The sequence below is a fragment of the Camelus ferus genome, chromosome 35 (assembly GCF_009834535.1).
Source record: "Camelus ferus isolate YT-003-E chromosome 35, BCGSAC_Cfer_1.0, whole genome shotgun sequence".
NCBI classification, from domain to species: Eukaryota; Metazoa; Chordata; class Mammalia; order Artiodactyla; family Camelidae; genus Camelus; species Camelus ferus.
The window spans coordinates 1,440,897-1,454,586 of NC_045730.1; positions in this window are offsets into that span (position 1 = coordinate 1,440,897).

The following is a 13,690-nucleotide window of genomic DNA, read 5'->3' on the forward strand; positions in this document are numbered from 1 at the left end:
TTAGCTTCAAGAGATGTCCTCACTCTGTGTGTGTGTGTGCACGTGCGTGTGTGTCTGCATCTGTGCGCACTCAGATCTTCCCGAAAGTGCAAAAACAGGAAGGGTGGATACTTACCAACGTGCTCCATCTTCAGCTGGAACAACCTTCTTCAGGACCGAAAGCAATGCCATTCTAAATCCACTTTGACCTACTTCCCTGCGGGGGCAGCGTCGTCGCCTTTCCAGTGTGAGTCAGGTACCGAAGACCCAAGTAGCCGCCCCGAGGTCGTAGGCTCTCAGTCAACAATCGTGCAGCTGAAAATGGCTGATGTACTGCTTGAGGACGTCTGGGGACTGTCACTTACCGAGCTGAATCCCCTGTAGTCTCTAGCGCATGTTTGTCACATCTTATTTGGGAGTGAGAATGGTGAGATACTGGGGGAAAGTGATGCAGAGGGCACTGGAGGGGGAAACAGGACCCGCTATTCGGCATTGGCTTACTTCCCGGCACGTACCAGTGAGCTCCGTCTACTCCCATTCAACCAACAAGGAAACAGAGACAGAGGGTTCCATTCCCAAGGTCACACAGCCAGGACACAACAGCTCCATCCTCTGAACGCAGCGCTGTCCAAGGCCAAAGGAGGTGCTTTTCCTGCCACACTGCACTATTTGTGGTCTAATAAACGTAAGGGAATCAAGCTTCCCCTGAGTGTGAGAGCGGAGCAGCCCTTGGACAGTTGAAGAAGCATTTTTGGTTGTTTGATGACAAATGCAATTTTCCGACCGACAGAAAGAGTTCTGGGACACCTCCCCTGCAGGGAGGGCTCACGTCGGTGACTGCCACGCTTGGTCGGGGACTGTGTTCACGGCACAGTTATGCCCACCGCCGAGTCAGCTGCCTCGTCATAAACGAGGAAGTGAGGCTCCAAGCACTTTGCCTTCCGTTGCCATCTGACAGATTTCAGTGTCCCCATGCGGTCTGTTCAGCAAGGGACGGCTTCCGGGCACACACCGCTGGGCAGCTCCACGGGACGGCCAGAGTTCTCATCTGCGCACAGAAGTCGCCGAAGTTCCCTGACTTCACTCATCAGAGCATCGAGGCCCCTTTGCAAATTGGGAAAGTAACTCTTGATTGATGGAGTACTTATAAATATTTCTAAAACGTCTTTTCTTTGTCTGGGGAACATATGCTGCAGAATGCAGTCATTATCACTGCTTAGAAGGGCCATTTCTTAGCCTCGTCGAGTTGGTGGAAAACCAGGGGCTGCTCAGGGCACCGGGGTTCCCAGGACAGACGCCCACTGGGTGGCGTCCCCCAGGCTGCTCGTCATTTTCCAAAGAAGACTTCGCATCATTCATTCTCCCTTTGTGTGGAGCCACTACCTACATGGTTTTCCTGGTGACGCCTGTTTCGTCCTTTCTCCTCACATCAGAAAATGAAGCCATGTGAAAACCGGTCCGCATTAGGCTCCTTCTCCACTTCCCTGTCCTTCAGATCAAAAACTCCTCCCTTCTTCCATTTCCCTCCCGCAGCGCTGTCCCAGACTCCGCCGACTCTGGCCTCTGGCCTCTGCACCGTCTCTGGATCCGTTTGTATTTTTCTTGCTCCACACCATCCACGTTAAAGTGGAGTCCAAATGTGGTCCGAACGGCACCAAGACGTCACCAGCTGTGACCTAGAAATGACCTTGATCTGAGCGTAAAACACTGCTTGTGGCAAAAGGGCCAAAGTCCTTTTCACCTGTGCCTTTTCCTGGAGCCTCACGCTGGGCTGTGTTTCATTACAGACTTCCTGGCATTTTTCTCATAAGTCCTTAGGTCACAGATGATTACTTCCTATAAAAAGTAAGTTTTAAAATTAAAAGCAGCCATTATAAATACTGTCTGTTGAGTTTCACCTTTAAGAAAATGAGTCATTATCTCAACTAAGAAAAAGAATTTTCCAGAAATAGGCTTTGCTTTCCAGGATATCTTGTCCTGTTTACTTGGGAAAGAACAATCCTGGAATCTGATAGCAGGCAACAAAAAATCTCTTTTGGAAGTTTTGGTTATTCTACCCGCAAGATAACCCTTTTTTTCTCTTGTCCTGTCAACTGCACACCCTGTGAATCTGCATGGCTGTGACAGTCTGACCGCCAGCTTAAGGAACTAAGAGGCATTTAGATGCAGCAATTCCCTGTTTTCCTCCACATGAGCCTCTTTGTGGCACACGCTCCTGTCTTGGTCCCTTACTGACTGGGCGTCACGCGTCACCCGCGCTCTCCGAGGCTTCTTACAGGCACGCCTGCAGCCCGTTTCTTACTCTCAGCCGACAGTCGCTGGTTAGCTCCTGACAACAGACCATCCGCTCACCCTCCACGTTCTCTTCCCTGGACACGCGCGCGCGCCTCCCCTCTGCCCTTGAGTCTGTCCAAGGCAACGAGTGAAACTAAGAGCCTTCCTCTGGGGCTTCGGCTGCGCTCCCTGCTGAGGAGGGGCGGTGATGGAAAGCGTGGTGGCGAAAACGCCTCCCCGGGCAGTGACGTGGCCGGGAGCAGAGCGGAGGGCCGTCACGGCGAAGGATGGTTCGCCAGGATCCGATGGAGCCGGAGTTCACCTCTGCCGCCCCACTCCTCAGCTCAACGTCACTGCTTCCATGTTCAAAAGATATTTGTATTCTTTTAGGAAACAACTGACCAGGTTTCCACACTACAATGCCTCAGGTGGGTACTTTCCATCATGGAAACGTTCTTACCCAGTTACTGACTACGTAACAGCCCACTTGGCAAAAAAAAAAAAGCCGGTAAAACCTGGCAGGCATCACATTCAATTTAACAGTTGCCTTCCACACGATGATGAATTTTCGTCATTGAAGCTGAGTAAGGAGGAAAGTATTTTAGGCAGGAACACTTTGTAAGTAGCCGGTTTTAAAATTATTTTGACAGTTGCTAACTTTTTTGTGCATTATTGTTTCCCGAGTAACGGGTAATTTGAGTAAGGGAGATGATTATGGAAAAAGAAAACAGTAAATTTGAAAAGACCCGCCCTGCAAACCTTGCTTTCTAGGGTCTTAGCACCTCCAGACTGAGACCCAAGGGAGGACGCCGTCGGGCCACCGTGGTGAATGTTCGGCTTGAAGAGCTGCTCCAGCAGCAGCGAAATAGGTCCTCGAGGCAGGCTTGCTCTGCGTCCATCTTTTGCTTTTATTTTGGGGAACAAGCAAGACATAGACTAAGAGGCATTGGATAACTCAGTGCCCACGAGAGGTTATATTAGAAGAGACATTAGCTCTAACTAGACCAGCGGTGGTGGTTTAGTTCTCTCATAATCAACATGTAGTGGGTTGAATTGTGTCCCCTTGAAGCACGTGTTCAGGTCCGAACCCGCAGCACCTGTGAACGTGACCTTCCTCAGAAACGGGAGTCTTTGCAGAGGTCATCGAGCTAAGACGAGGTTATGCTGGCAATGGGTGGGCCCTAGTCTGATGTGACTGGGGTCCTTACAGGAGAAGGAAGGGTGAGATTTGGAGACCGAGACACAGAGGGAGTCAGACCATGTGACACGGACGTAGAGCTGGCTGGGACCCAGCTGCAAGCCGAGGCTGCTGACGTGCATGGCGGCTAATGCTGTTGAGTGGGACTTCCATAAGAAACAGACCATCAGTGTGGTCTCAGAAAGGCTCCTCAGAAAATGTACATCAGACTTAAAAGGGAACCTGGTGACTTTATGCTTAAGAAATGTGGCAAAGGGCTCGAGGTGACACCCCTACTGGAGGAAGGGGTGATGTGGCACATGTCTTCACCTGTCACCTGGGGAGGGCTGCGGGTTACTCAGGTCCCACCGGTGAGGTGTGCCCGGGGGCCATGGAGGAATGTCCGATGGAGCCAACGAGGGTCGTTCTGGGGAATGAAAGACCTATTCCCCTTAAACGTTTCAAGGTCAACAAAGGGGGAGAAGACTAAAGAACTCTTCCAGATCGAAGGGGATGAAACCGCAGCACCACTAAATGCAGGCTGTGGTTCTGGGTCCAGAGCCAGAAAAGTCAAAAGGCATGTCGCTGGGAATCTGGTGACGCTGAAGTGGGAGGTGCGGACTGGGAGGAAGGCTGGTACCAAAGTTGATTTCCCGATTCGGAGGTTTATCTGTTGGTGATGTATGATTGTGTCCTTGTTTGTTTCTGAAATACAGACTAGAATTTTGCATAAGTTGCTAGGGCAACTGTTAAAAAATCAATCTATTCTATAGTATATCTTCTTTACTGTCATGTCTGCAGCCTGCTCACAGCGAGAGGCGGTTGATCGTGGTGAGAGAGAGTGTGTGGTGGGGGGACGGGCAGGGCAATGAGAGAGTGAGCGGGTGACAGAAGAAAAGTGGTAAAATGCTAACAATTGAGGGATTCGGGAATGTGAATCAAGGGAACCTGGAAGTCCTTGGTACCCATTTAAAATTTATCTGTAAGTTTTGAATTACTTCATGAGAAAATGTGGGCACGGAGACTACAATTAATTTCTTCAGAAGTGGATGGTAAGTCAGCTGAAGTTCTGGACTTAACAATCATTTCAACTGACTGGAAATTTTCCACTTCACCAAAGCCAGATGCTTTTTTATGAGGCCTTTTTTGAAAAAAAATCTTCAGGAAACAGGAAATATCAAAAGAGGAATTAAGTAAACAAAAGCAAGTGAAAAAATAACACTACTAAATAAGAATGCGCTTTGTCACATAGCCCTGCTTACGAGCTGGCATCGCATTATTTTCAGCGAGGGTTCATCTGTGTTACAGGGACGGCATTCCTCTGTAATACATTAAAGCTGAATTTCTGAGAACTGTTATTCAAGGTAATCAAGTCAAGGTGAGGTGAACAGGTTTTGAGAGAGCAGACTAACATCACGCGGGGTGAAGGACATGCTGATGGCTACACCACATACTGACGAAAGGGAATTCTGAAACGCATGCAACAACGTAAAATGCTCCAGGTGTCATTAAGTGGTCGAATGGATGTTCTCGACGTATCTACTCAGAAACTCGTGTGGATCACTCACACCCTGTGATGAAGGGCAAAGCCGAGCCTCCAAACTCATGAGCGCACGTCGGCCGACTTACAGTTCCAGCCAACACGGGGGTCAGAGAGGGACTCACAACCCCGCAATGTCCAAGAGAAAATCGAAAATCACCCATCACGCCAAGAGCCAGGAAAATGACAACTTGAATGGGAAAAGGCAGTCAAGTGACACACAAGTGACAGGACGGAGCAGATGTTAGGATTATCTGAGCATGATTGCAAAGCAGCCTCCCCAAAATGCTTTAACAAGAGAATATGAGTTCTCATGAAATAAGTGAAAAAATAGAAAATCTCAGCAGAAACATCATTAAAAAAAGAAGCAAATGGAAATTATACAGTTGGAAAGAAGAGTACATGGAATGAAAATCGTGGTGAGTGGAATTAATAGCAGAGTGGAGTTGACAGAGGACAGAATCAGTGAGCTTGAGGACAGGGCAACAGGATTCACCCAATTTGAACAACAGAGAAAAATAGACTGGAAAGAAAAAAAAGAAGAACAGTGTCTTTTTTGGCTCTAGGGGATGATAACCAAGAAGCTGCCATTCGTGTCACCAGGGTCCTAGAACGAGACACAAAGAAAGCAAGTGAAACTGAAAAAAATATTTTAAAAAATGGCTGAAAAAAATCCCTAAATTTAACAGAAACGAACAGACAAAAACATAAATCTGTGATTCAAGAAGCTGAGTAAAACCCAAACAGGGTAAACTCGAAGAAAGCAATGGCCGTGACACATCATAATTAAACTTCTAAAAACTAAAAACAAAGACAAGAATTGACAACGGCCAGAAAGAAATGATGCGTAACTGATGGCGAAGACCAATTAGAATGACGGCGGATTTCTCATCTGAAACCGCGGAGGCCGGAAGAAAGGGCCACGACATCTTTCAAGTTCTGAGATAAAAGGACTGTGAGACGTGAATTCTCCATCTGGTGAAAATGTCCTTCATGAATGAAGGAGAAATACAGACACTTTCAGACAAGGAAAACTGCTAGAAATATCACTAAAAACCTACCCTGAAAGAATATGAAAGGAATGTCTCTATGGAGAAAAGACATAAAAGAAGAAAGCTTGGACCTTGAGAAAGAAAGAACGAACATTGGAATGGCTAAAAATACAAGCAAGATAATAAACTACCCTTCTCGAAAGTTTCCCAAATCATATTTGATGGTTGAAACACACATTGTACCGCCATGTGGTGTGGTGCTCAGTGCACATATACGTGTGGGGGAAGCACTCATGACAATTACATTGAAACCACGGAGAGGTAAAGGGACGTGCGTGACAGGGAGGGTCTACCCTCCACACGAAGCAGGCGGCGTTAGCGATGTGCATGCACTGTAATGCCAAGAGCGCTCAGCACACTTTACAAAGCCATCTCGGGAACTCCGTAAATAAATCAGGGCGGAATCTAAAGCTTTCCAGTTTCTGAGCTCTTAAACGGTTTTCATTCAAATAAGTTATTAAGAAAAAGTGAATGTGTTTGACGTACAGAAAACTAGGAAAACAAAGAAGTATGGCGGGGGGGCAGGCGAGAGCCAGGGACAGAGGGACAGAGACCAGGACAGGGGTAGGGGGAGGGGAAGAGGCTGATTTTGTGTTCTCAATGCAGAGATGAGAAGCAGAACTGGGATTGTAAAGACATCCACAAAAGCACCAAAGAGATAACAGGCCTGTTTTCTGAAGCAGACGCATAAGTTACTGAGGCCAATGTCAAAAAAATAAATAAATCCACTTTAGGGCTTACCTCCTTTAAATGAAGGCAGTTCTTCTGCCTCTTCAGAGTCTTTCACATGTCACCTCCTTCCTTCACACCCATTTGTTTACCGAATGCTGTTGTCCTGCCTCGACTGTTGTTCTTTCCTGATGAAGTGGTGTCCGTAACTGGGAGCTCATGCGCAGTGCTGGCCCATTCCTCGCGACCTGAAACGAGATCAGTGATTTTGTTTTTGAAGCTTGTCACTAGGGCTTTAGAAGTAGGACATTCATTGAACCAAAACCAAACTCCCTGCAGGATGACTGATATCGCGTGTTTCCTTTGTGTCATTTTGGTAATTATTTAATTTTCTAGGAACTTGTCCATTTGACCCAAAATAATCAAACTAATTGGCAAAATGTTGTTAATAATATAGTTTTGTTATTTTTTTAAATGTCTGCAGGACCTGTGCTGCTGGCGTTTTCTATTTAGATTCTGGTTTTCCATTTCATTAGTAGGTGCTATTATTTTATTTTCTTTTTTCTGCATATTTGGGCTTAATTTGCTATTACCTTTACACTAAATAGATGTTTATTGCATTAATTTTTTCATGCTTTTCATGAACTTTATAAGCATGGCTTTGACTGTATCCTGAAAATTTTTATATATAGTTTTACAATCATTGAGATCAAAATAGTATTCTAATTATTATGATGATTTATTTTCTTCATTGGTTTTCTTTATAAAAATATTTTATTAAAATTTACACAGAAGATTTTTTATCTTATTGTTGATTTCTAGATTGATTACATTATGATTTGAGACTATAGTTCATATGATTTCAATCTTCTGACATTCGTTGAGCTGCAGGTTGAATTTAGATAAATATTCCATTTGCTTTGCAGTTGGACAGAATATACACTTTGGTTTTCCAGGGCCGTGTTCTGGATGTGCAAAATGAGGTTAGATCTAAATGTTTAGTAACACATTTAGTAACACATTTTTCAAATGCTCTGCATCCTAAGATTTTCTGTTTTGCTTAGTATGTCAGCTGCGGAGACAGGTGTGCTCATATCGCTAGTCCTGAGGGCAAATATAATTGTTTTCAAGCTGTAAGGTTTTGTTTCATGCATTTGGAGAATAAGTAACGTGGCGCATTAAAACGCGGGCTTATTAACGGGGACTGCGGTGCAATGAATAACATGTCTGACATGGATCAGAAGATTCTAGATTCTTGTAAACCATCTCTCCTCAATCTGAAGAATCCTTGTTTAGATCCCAGTCTACTTTGTTGATACACTCATACCAGCTTTCTTGAGAGTAAGTTTGGTTTGCAGATTATTTTCTGCCCCCCCCTTTTTTTTTAAATTTCTTGCCCTTTACTTGCAATCATCCTGAGTCTTAATATTTCTAAATGTGCTTCAGGTTAACAGTGTATCATCGGATCTTGCGATTTTTTTCTCCCTTTAGAATGACAATTTTGACTTACTGTGGAGGAATTTAGCCCATTTTCTTTTGGTAAAAGAAAACATTCAACCAAGCACAGATTTCAAAAAAAATATTTGCAGGCAGTACGGAAACTTTCCGTACCCCACACTCCGTCTCCCCGTCATTAGCGGCTTGTCGGGTTGGGACCTAAGTTAACAACTAAGGAACTGATACTGATGCATTATTAACCAAAGTCCCTACTTTAGTCACAGACTTACTTAGTTTTTAACCAATATGCTTTCTTTTCTGCTCCGGGATTCCTTACATTTAGTGGTTACGTCGCAGGATCACCTTGGCTTTTTTAAGTTCGCAGACTTTCACTGTTTCTAGTGGCCTTCTCGGTTTTCAGGTGCTCCCATCGAGTATCTTGTTGGCGTTCCTCGGGTGGCGTTTGTCAGATGTCTTTCTCGCCATTGAACTGGGGCCACACATTTTTGGTAGGAGGACGAGGGCGAGGGGTCAGCGCCATTTCATCACGTCATTTCGAGGGCGCACGCTGTCTGCCCCACTTACCAGCTTTGCTGCTGGTCCCATCGCCTGGCTGCAGCAGTGTTCTCCGTGTTTCCTATTGCACAGTTACTCTTTGCCCCTGTTTCCGCACCTCATTCTTTGGAAAGAAGCCACTCCACATCGTCCCCACTTACAGAGCGGGCAGCGCGCTCCGCCGCTGTGGGGCGGAGCAGCCGCATGAGACGTTCAGACCTCCTGCGAGTGGGACGCTTGTCTCCTCACCCGCCGTTTACGTACTATTTACCCGGCCTCCTGATTCGAGTGTCAGTCTCACCCAGAAGCACCCTCACACCAACACCCAGAAAAATGTCTGCGCGTATCTGGGCTCCCTGTGTCCCAGTCAGTTTGACTCATACAATGAATCATCACAACATATACTATTACGTTTTCTGGAAAAATGCGCGCTTACGTGCAAAAGCCTATGCTCAGGTGCGCGGCGGGAGTCCGGGCTCTGCTCTTGACCGCAGGCTGCTGCCGGGACGCCGACGAGCGCCAGACCGACTTTGATACGCTCGTGCTTACCAAGGTTTTTTTAAACAATTTTATTTATTAAAAAAAAAAAAGTTTTTCCTTCCAGTTGTATTGAGATAGAATTGACATACAGCGCTGTGTGCTCTTGTTTGAACGGGGAGGGGAGAGTTAGAGTGTATTTGCTTATTTATCTTTTAAGTGGAGGCGCTGGGGATTGAACCCAGGACCTTGTGCTTGCGAGGAAGCACTCACCACTGAGCTCCACCCTCCCCCCGTTACTTACCCAGTTTCAATCTTCACCAAATACAACACTTGACTCATTCTTTCTGGCAAGCGTAGATGTAAGGGGATTACATGCGAAACTAGTCAGTGTCCAGGACAGTTGGAATACAGTGAAGAAGATACAGGGGCTGCCTACGGTGAAAGACGCTTTGCACTGACCACCAGCTCTGCTGGAAGTCCTCTCTGCTCCCTCGTCTCCTGCAGTGGAACCGTTTTCACCGCTGGGGGCAGGGCCAGGCTGGTCCATGCCTGGTGACAACGCCCTCCTCACATCCTGCGTGGTGGGCACGTCCCCCTGCTGGGCTGTGACCGAAGGCAAGAGGAGAGAGGAGGGCTGTCCTTTCTACTGAGCCACCTCGACGGATGGCATCGCTGAACACCAGAGCCCGGGGCGCCCAGAACCTCGGCACAATGCAGAAGACGCGTGTCCTGCACGATCGCGCGCTGAAGCCCCGTGCGGGCTAAGAGGGGACTTTGCGGAGAGCAGGCTCGCAGGGACATGGTGCACACTCTGAGAACAGAGGCCAGGATTTTGTTTTGTTTTTCACTTAATCACCACCATCTGCTACAGCAGCTCGAACACTTCAGTTGCCATTTGTCTTCGTGATTCATGATAAAAGGTCCAAGACATGAAAGACTGCTCAGAGTTGCCTTCCTTTCCTGCACCCCAGCATTTAGAATAATGCCGTCAGCGTGAAGCCATGGAAAGGGATGTCACGTTAACCATATAAAACACATTTATTTCCTTCAAGCCATTCAAAGGAGTATTTGATGGGGAAACTGAATGAGCAAAAGGTTGAAAACAATTGAGATGCCTCAGAATTCTAAATTCAGTCCTGTACACGACTATTACTCAGCACACGTCTTCGCTTCGCTTCTGCAGCCTCCACGAGCAGCTCTTGTAAGAGGCAGTTATTATCTGGTGACAGGACACATACGTACATATGTGTGTGTATCCATTTTAATTATCAGGCTAATTTTTTAAAAGATAGGTTTTCATTTTCTGCTTGGTTACAATTCAACTGTCAGTCATTTGGTGAACGCATTTACGCTCAGTACCGTGTCTGGGTGCTTAGTTTTACGTTGAATGGGCCGAGGGCGGTCCAGGCGGCTGGTATTTGTTTATTCTGAGCAGTCTCTCATGTTTCTTTGCAGAACCCTGACTGAAACACAGAAAGCGTTTTACAGCACGGGGGGTGGGGGGTGACCTGGTTTGTGACTTTTGCTTATTTTCATAGGATTAATACTCTCCTGATGGACTGTGTAAAGCTATCAATTTGACACAGTTGCCCTGAAGTCATGGGTGTTTGACAGTGACGTTCACGATCAGGTGCGAGGTGGCACGAGCCGGCTCCAGAATCTACGAGTCTTTGCCCAGAGCCTGGGCTCTGCCTTCCCTCCCTTTTATTAGACATAATTGAAATGCTTAATTCATTGGTCAGTAGTGAAAACCAGAACCCTCTCCTGAAGAAGTCCCGAGGTAGCGGGAAAATAAGGCTGAGTTACATGAAAAGTCGAACCTCGTTGGAAGACTTACGGAAGGGAAGACGCCGCCCCGCGGGTCGGTGGCACTGACGGGCCGCCGACGTGACAGACCGTCGGAAGCACCCTCAGCGGGCACAGAGCCGCCTGCCTCACGTGCGCTGTTCCGTTCACTCCTCAGAACGGTCCCACCAGGTTCACACTCCTCTTGGCCCCACTTGGCGGAAGAAAGAAAACAGAACTGTGGCTCAGCGAAGCGAAGTAACTCGCCCCGGTTCATACAGGTCGGAAGTGACAAACCCACTTAGTTTCAGACGGAGCTTACCGACGGGGAGCAACGTGGTGGCTTGACAGAAGGTGAGGTAACTGTGTTTGGGAGAGACCGGGAACATAAGGATACGGCGAGTTTTGGACTATGTGCAAGATTTTACCTAAATGAGTGTTTACAACTGTCAAGGAAAGGAGTAAGCCTCATGTTGTATCAGTGGATTATGTTGCCAATGTTCCTGGTTATTCTCACTTGTTATTTTTTTACAATAGCCACATCATTATCCTGATTATACAGATGAAAAAAAAAATGGAGACTTTTGAGGGTTAATAATCCATCCAATGTTAAATATTTAGGGGATTATTAATCTGCAGCTTCAAGTTCTTACTGAAGATCAAGCATTTACTCTTAATACCAATGCCCCTTCTTCGTACCTTTCTCTGGGGCAGAGTACAGATTTCCTATCTGTTGATATTAATTCCAAATTATTTTCCTATAGCACGTACAGAGGCCAAGTATGCCGTAACTCCTCCCAGGCCCCTACAGTTTTTTTTTTAAATTTACTTAAAATCAAATAGTTTCTTAGAAGAGAAGACACTCAGAAATTCAAGGGAGCGGACAGAGGAAACTAAATTCCAAAGCAAACCATGGTGCCTTCTCTGGCAGGGTGAGCCTGGGCCTCTAGGGGGCGCACGATGGAGAGGAACAGAAAAAAAATTAAAGGCGGGCATTAAAATAAGATAATCATACAAAAACACACTTTTTCTTGAACACTGCTAATAATCGGTACAGATGCTGTGAATCTAAAGGTACGTTTGCAATTCACATGTTGATCAAAATGTACCGACAACTGGACAGTGTGCTGAGAGCTTATCTAACTTTATCTTCACCTCCCTACTCCAGGGGTATAACAATTACGTCCACTTCAGAGATGCAGCCCAGAGAAGTCAAGTGACTTGCCCAGGGATGCAGTGTGCCAGCCGTGGCGCACAGGTGAGGACGCCCACATCCACGCTCCTGCTACGCTGGGCTGTACCTGTAACCTCAGGGCGGCCAAATTCCACGACAGGGCCCAGTGAGCAAAGGGTCTCCACCAAATAATTTTAAATAAACGTCCAGGCGTCACCTCTGCTATCCATTTCTTACTCCCAGCCATTCCTTTCTAACTTACTTTACTCCAACTTGCCAGACAAACAAACAAAAAACCCTTCAGTTACATTTGCTCTCCGGAGGACACACCGCTTTGTAGAAAGGAGAAAGCAAGTAATTGGCAGGTGGGGTAGATTTCGGCAAGACAGGGAGGAAGGGCTGACGCCTTCTCTCCTGTGTGAGCAGGGCAGCCGCACCAGACGACCTTCTTATCAGCCGCGGCCAGTGTGGGCGAGCCTCACGGCCTGGCAGTTTTATCTGCACGGTCAGTAGAAATGAAGAGACAAGTCCAGGAGCCAACAGCTGCGGGAAAAACGGAAAGCCCTGGAGGGAAGACCTTTCAAAATGGGAAGTCAGCTGCCAGAGGATCATGAGGTGTGGAAAGAAGACACAATCACGGAAGAAGAGACGTCAGGCCGCACGCAGGGGCCAACGGGCAGCGCACGTCCCATCAGACGTCAGCCAGGATCCCACGCCGGGGCGAGAGCGAGAGCCTGCGTTCCTTAAAATGTTTTCTTCAGCAGCAGAACATCGGCGCTAGAGGTGCGCGTCGAAGCCTGCAGGTTCCTCAGGGGCTGCCTCTCAGAACACGGGTTTCCTCTTTACAAGGGAGCATGGATTCTGCTCACAGGTGTGCACGTGTTTCTTACACTTTTTTACATGCTTCATCGTATTTTTTTTTTTTTTGAAGAAATAAAACACTCCCTACTCCTCATCTAAAGTGAAACCTTTCTTTGGCCTACACTAACTCTTGGAAGAATAGGATGAGAAGAATGTAGGCTTTTTGAAGTAAAGTGTGACTGGCTTTGAATTCTGTTTTCATCCATTTAGCAAACACCAGGGCAGGACTCATTGCTGGGGGGTTGGGTGGAGAACGAAATCATAGTCACTCTTTATTCTCATGCGTCTTAGAGACTTGCAGGAAAGACCTTTTAAAGGTAAACGACCATCTGATTCATGAATTGGAGGCTATTCATGGCAAAAGAAAATATTTAAAAACTTCTTTCAGCAGAGAGTGCCTCTAAACACCACTTGTTTCTATTTAAACTTCCACTGGAAAGTGAAGCCACACACAAAAAACTAATTTGATACAAGTTTAAGGCAAGACCTATGCAGCCGTACAATCAGGGTCTTACAAATTTAAAGTTGTTCTAAATATGCAACCAAAATGATAATGCTTCAACGGTGATTAACTGAAATTATCATTTCAAAAACTGAAACCGGTAAAAATGATTTTCCTTCTCTTTTAATGTCAAATATCTGACATTAAAAGAGAAAAATCTGGTGAATATTACAAACAGTGAGAATCTTAAGATGTTGCACAAATC